Here is a 6,000-nt window from a genome sequence, read left to right as displayed (position 1 = left end):
TTTTTTTAAAAGATTTTATTTATTTATTTGACAGAGAGAGAGAGCATGCAGAAGCAGGGGGAGCAGAAGAGGGAGAAGCAGGCTCCCCACTGAGCAGGGAGCCCGATGTGGGACTCCATCCCAGGACCCTGGGATCATGACCTGAGCCCAAAGCAGACGCTTAACTGACTGAGCCACCCAGGCGCCCTCAATAAAGCTGTTTTTAAAAAGCAAATTACCGGGGCACCTGGGTGGCTCAGTCAGTTAAGTGTCTGCAGTCGGCTCAGGTCATGATCCCTCTGCCCCTCCCCCCAACTCATGTGTTCTCTCTCTCTCAAATAAATAAAATCTTAACACACACACACACACACACACACACACACACACACACACACACACGCTTCAAGCTATAACAGCTCCTGATAGATGTCCTTTGCTAAAGTTAGAGGTGGTAATATCCTAGTATAAATTAAGAACAATATAAGTCTTGATTCATGATCTTACTCAATAAGGTATCTTTCATGATGCCTAACATGAGGTGTAACTGAAAACAAATAGAAATAACACCACTGTTAATCCAAGACTGTTAACAATGAGCCAGGCGACCGAGGCCAACCTCATTAGTGATGTCATGTTGATAAAATGTCATGTTGATATAATGTGATATAATGTGATAAGAATGGCAATTTACCTCTGTGGTCTTCCCCAAATCCATCACCCCAGCTCGATCATGGGAAAACACCAGACAAATCCCAACCAAAGGAGATTCTACATAATGCTTGTCCAGTACTTAAAACTGTCAAGGTCATCAAAAACAAGGAATCTGTCCCAACCAAGAAGAGCCTAAGAAGACATGATAACAAAATGTAAGGTAGTATCCTGGATATGCTCCTGGAACAGAAAAAGAACATTAAGTAAAACTATCAACTCTGAATAAAGTATTAGTTAATAATATAGGTTCATTAATTGTAACAAATATATCCTGCTAATGTAAGATGTTAACAGAGAGAAAGCCAGGACACTATATATATGGGAGTCCTGCACTATCTTCCCATTTTATTTTCTCTAAATCTAAAGCTGTTCCAGGGCACCTGGGTGGCTCAGTCAGTTAAGCGTCTGCCTTTGGCGCAGGTCATGATCCCAGGGTCCTGGGATCGAGTCCCGTGTCAGGCCCCTTGCTCAGTGGGGAGTCTGCTTCTCCCTCTCGCCTCCGCTCATGCTCTCTCTCTCTCTCTCAAATAAATAAATAAAATCTTTTTAAAAAAGGTGTTCTGAAATAAAAATATACTTAAACATGAATTTCAACATACAATAAAAGCACGGATTTATATTTCATACATTCAGAGAAGTATAGGTAATAACATAAAAGCCACTCTCCCCCAAACCCAGCTTATTTCTCAACATATGAAACCACCTCATGTTCATCTATGCCTCTCTCCCCTCATAAACTTACCTTGAACTTCATGTTATTTTTTTTAAGATTTTATTGATTTACTTGAGAGAGAGAAAGAGTAAGAGAGAGAGAGAGCATGAGAGGGGTGAGGGGCAGAGGGAGAAGCAGATTCCTTGCTGACAGGGGAGCCCGACGTGAGGCTCAATCCTGGGACTCCACCCAGGTGCGCCCCCCCATGCATGTTTTTATATTTCTAATATACAAGTATATATCCATAACCAATCTGTAGGATTAAGATCACATATTTCCACAAGTACATATACATGCAAATGAATAGAAAAGCAATTGGAAACGTATGGACCAAATTGCCATGAGTGCTTCCTTCTGAGGAGATGGAGGGTGAACAGGGGTAAAGTGGAACTCTGATTTGATGTGTTACTGAATTGTCACAAGGAGGTTTTGTAACTTTTACAATTTTTAACAATTATTTATTATTTTTTAAAATTATTTTTAAAAGTAATCTCTATACCCAACACAGGACTTGAACTCACAACCCTGAGATCAAGGGTCACAGGCTCTACCGACTGAGCCAGCCGGGACCCCTGCTTTTATAATTTTTAAATTGGCAAAACAAAAACAAAAGGAACCATGGTTTGTTTATTTATTTATGAAAATGTAGTTTTAATTTTTATTATTATTTTTTTAGAGAGGGGGAGAGAGCAAGGGAAGGGGCAGAGGGAGAGGGAGAGAGAGAATCTTAAGCAGGCTCCGCACCCAGTGCAGAACCCAACACGGGGCTCAATCCCACGACCCTGAGATCATGATCTGAGCCAAAATCAAGAGTCAGATGCTTAATCAACTGAGCCACCCAGGCACCCCAAAAGAAACATGCTTTAGATCACATCATCCTTCCGCTCAGAAAAACTTTGACTAGTTGCCTTCACCTCACAGAGTGTTCTACAGCCAGAAGCTCTCACTAATGTCTATTGATGCTAAGATATTATGAGTACTTACCTTCAGTATTCTTTGCTGCCTTGAATCCAATGGCTCTCAACCTTGATTTCACATTTAGAATCATTTAGGGAGAGTTAAGCCATACTGACGGCCCAGTTCCTTTCCTGACAAGTTAATTGACATCTGTGCAGATAGGGCCAAGAAATCTGCATTCTACCAAGTCTCACTAGTGATTCCTAAGCTCATTAATGGCTTTATCACAGACCACACATTTAAGCAGACGTTTAACACTTGACTGAGACATCTAGATGGTTCTTGGCCTCGTTAGCAAAACAAGTATCTTGTATTGTAGAAAACCACTCAATACTAAATAGAAAAATGCTTGAAAAATTGAATGATGTTGGGATGCCAGGTGGCTCAGTTAGTTAAGCACCCGCCTTCAGCTCAGGTCATGATCCCAGGGTCCTGGGATAGAGTCCTGCATCGGACTCCTGGCTCAGCGGGGAGCCTGCTGCTCCCCCTACTTGTGCTATCTGTCTCTGACAAATAAATAAATAAAATCTTAAAAAAAAAAGAAAAATTGGATGATGTGTATTTTTTTTATAGTTTAATGTATTTTAATAGCAAACTTACAGGAACAGCACAGAAGACAGACAACATTAAAAACATGTACTTGCATGTAGGACAACTCAGTTAGAAAAGTACAGCGAATGGATGGATCTACTGTATGATAAAAATGCTACAAACACCATTTAGTTGCCGTCAATAAGAAATTTACTTGTTTTAAAAAAATCCAAATGCTGGCATTGTCCAGAAAAATTTAACAGGTTTATTTATAATTGTTATAAAGTTGAACTGCTGAAACGTGTTCACTGAAACATTTTGACTTGCATTAATGCTTTATGTCCCCGCATTTATATTAAAAATTCACACACAAATGACAATGGAAAACCTGCCAATACCTGATTTTTCCACTTGCAATCATATACTTAGGTACCTTTTGACCCCATGGAAAAAAAATATCTAACGTTCAGAACTACCAATAACAGGAAGAAGAGAAATTTTTTTTTTTTTTAAAGAATGAAATGTTTTCCATCATAGTGGATTCTTAAGCACGTTCTCCACGTATGCGGCGCGCTAGCTGGATGTCTTTTAGCATAATTGTGACACGTTTGGCATGGATAGCACACAGGTTGGTGTCTTCAAAGAGGCCCACCAGATAGGCCTCGCTTGCCTCCTGCAAAGCACCAATAGCCGCGCTCTGGAAGCGCAGATCTGTTTTGAAGTCCTGAGCAATTTCTCACACCAGACGCTGGAAAGGAAGTTTGCGGATCAGAAGTTCGGTGGACTTCTGATAACGTCTAATTTCACGGAGTGCCACGGTACCAGACCTGTAACGATGAGGTTTCTTCACCCCTCCAGTAGAGCCCTCTACTGATTTTATTATAAAAAAGATTTTATTATAAAAAATCTTGTGGGTAGAAATCAAATGTCTAGGCAAAATACTTGTCAAATTCCTTGCATTGTCACAGGAGCTTAGAAGGCTCTTGGGAAATACCTTTTGGTTGAATGGATGGAGAAGGAATGTTGAACAAAGAACAAAAATTACCAGGGAGCCCAAAAAAGCTGAGGAAAATCTAACTGGAGGAAGGACTCACTTGTGCAAGATTTACTGAGGACTTACTCTGTGCCCGACTCAGTGCCGAACCCTAGAGTCATTAAGATTCTAGCAAGATTAGGACTTTTTGGTGTTTCATGGCTGAGGTGTGGAGAGAAATGGTGGCAACACGTATTTTGCCTTTATACGGTCCTCTATCCTGTGCTTACTCTTCTCTGATGAGGAAACTGAAATCTTTCCTAAACATCCAAAGACCCAAAAGCTGAAGATAATGTCCCCACAAGAGAACAGAGTGAGTGAGCCAGAAGGGGACGGGGGACGGTGGGGGTTGCGGGGGCGGTGCGGGACGGGGAGAGGAGGTTGTGGGGCAAACGTCCTGAGGGTACTGGCCACTTCCCCTCAGCCCCCTGAGCAGTTGTACACACCTTCACAGTCATCATTTCCGAGCTGGCATTCCAAACCTTCTTTGAGCTCCAAAGGACAGAGTAAAAGAGGGTAAATTATGTCTTCTCAAACTTCAAAGCAGCAAAATGTTAAGGAAATTCAGACTACTTGGGTGATTCACACACAGTGCCAGTGTCCTGCCACCATCTGTTTTCAATCACGAGTGACGCAAGTGCCGCGTATTCTTCAATAAATATGGGAACCAGCTGCCAAGATGAACTTTTACTCATAGCATATTTTTAAAGCATAAGCTTCCAAATTCAATGTGTAGCAGAAGTATAAAGATTTTTTTAAATTTTATTTTATTGTTATGTTAATCACCATACATTTCATCATTAGTTTTTGATGTAGTGTTCCATGATTCATTGTTTGTGTATTTGCAACAATGTGGATGGAACTAGAGGGTATTACGCTAAGCGAAAGGATTTTTTTTTTTAAAGGCTAGAAAGCCTTTTCCAGTAGAATGGAATGTCAAGGTCAATTATATGCTTATTCTGTTTCTTCACTAAACAGAAAAGTTTGTCTTCCGTAATCACGCCAGTTGACTTTTTTAGTCAATGTGTATTAATCACCAGCGTAACCCCGATTTGATTTAAACAGCAAAATGTGGTATAGTCCTATGATTAGAACGTTCTTTATAGTCTCTACCTTTGATTGAATAAAATACCAACTTGAACCTTTTTGGAAAGAAGTGGTCTCTGTCTTATAACCCATTCTCTGTATCAGTACCTTCAGGAAAGTATTATTGGAAATAAAGAAATGGAGGGGAGAGAGAAGAAACAAACAAAAAAGCTAGTGAGACAGAAAGAGAGGGAGAGAGGGAGGGAGAGAGAAATTTCGGGAAGCAGAATATGTGGCTCAAAAGCCTTAACAAATGCCTCTACTTAGCAGGAAGGGGAGGGTTTCTAAAGAACAATGAGGCTTGGCTTCAGTGATGTAATTGACTCATGTCAAAAATCATTTGGGAGTTTGTATCCCGTCTGTTAACTCTTGATTGAAGTGCAACAAGGAAGCTTTAGGAGGTCATAATTGCATGAAATGCAACAATTAAAGAAAGCTGACTTTGAATAAAATTTTTAATATAATGTAAATGTTTATTAATGATAAGATATGATAGCAATCTATAAACTCACACTGTAAGTCCAGGAAACAGCTCCGTAGACCTAGATGTAGATACACATATATGTCTTTGCTGTGAAATGATTTCATATAGCTTAAGCTTTCAAAATGATGCAACTTATGCTTCAGAATAATACAGCATACATTTACAGACTAAAAACAAAAAGTAGGCTTTATTTTCTTGATATTTTCATTTCGTTATCACCTCACCTCAATGAGAAAAAAAAACAACACATGTCGCTAGTTGTAGATAAATTAAAAAACCTGGGGAGAAAAATTTTAGCAATTTCATAGTAAGAGTTGAAGACAATATGTTTATTTTAATAATCTTTAATTTAATATAGTACAATTTTTTTTCAAAGTAACATGGTTTCAGGATGTCCTAGAAATTAAGAGTTTGGTAAAAGTACCTAAATAACAAATGAATAAGTGATTTGCAGTCATTTGGGAATTTGGCATTCCAGAGCCTGAAGAATTTAAAACAACCCCTCTC

Source organism: Callorhinus ursinus, unplaced genomic scaffold (assembly GCF_003265705.2).
Source record: "Callorhinus ursinus isolate GAN/ISIS: 27379988/994484 unplaced genomic scaffold, GSC_fseal_2.0 scaffold20, whole genome shotgun sequence".
Taxonomy (NCBI): Eukaryota; Metazoa; Chordata; class Mammalia; order Carnivora; family Otariidae; genus Callorhinus; species Callorhinus ursinus.
The sequence above is the reverse complement of the archived record's forward strand: the minus strand, read 5'-3'. Positions refer to the sequence as shown.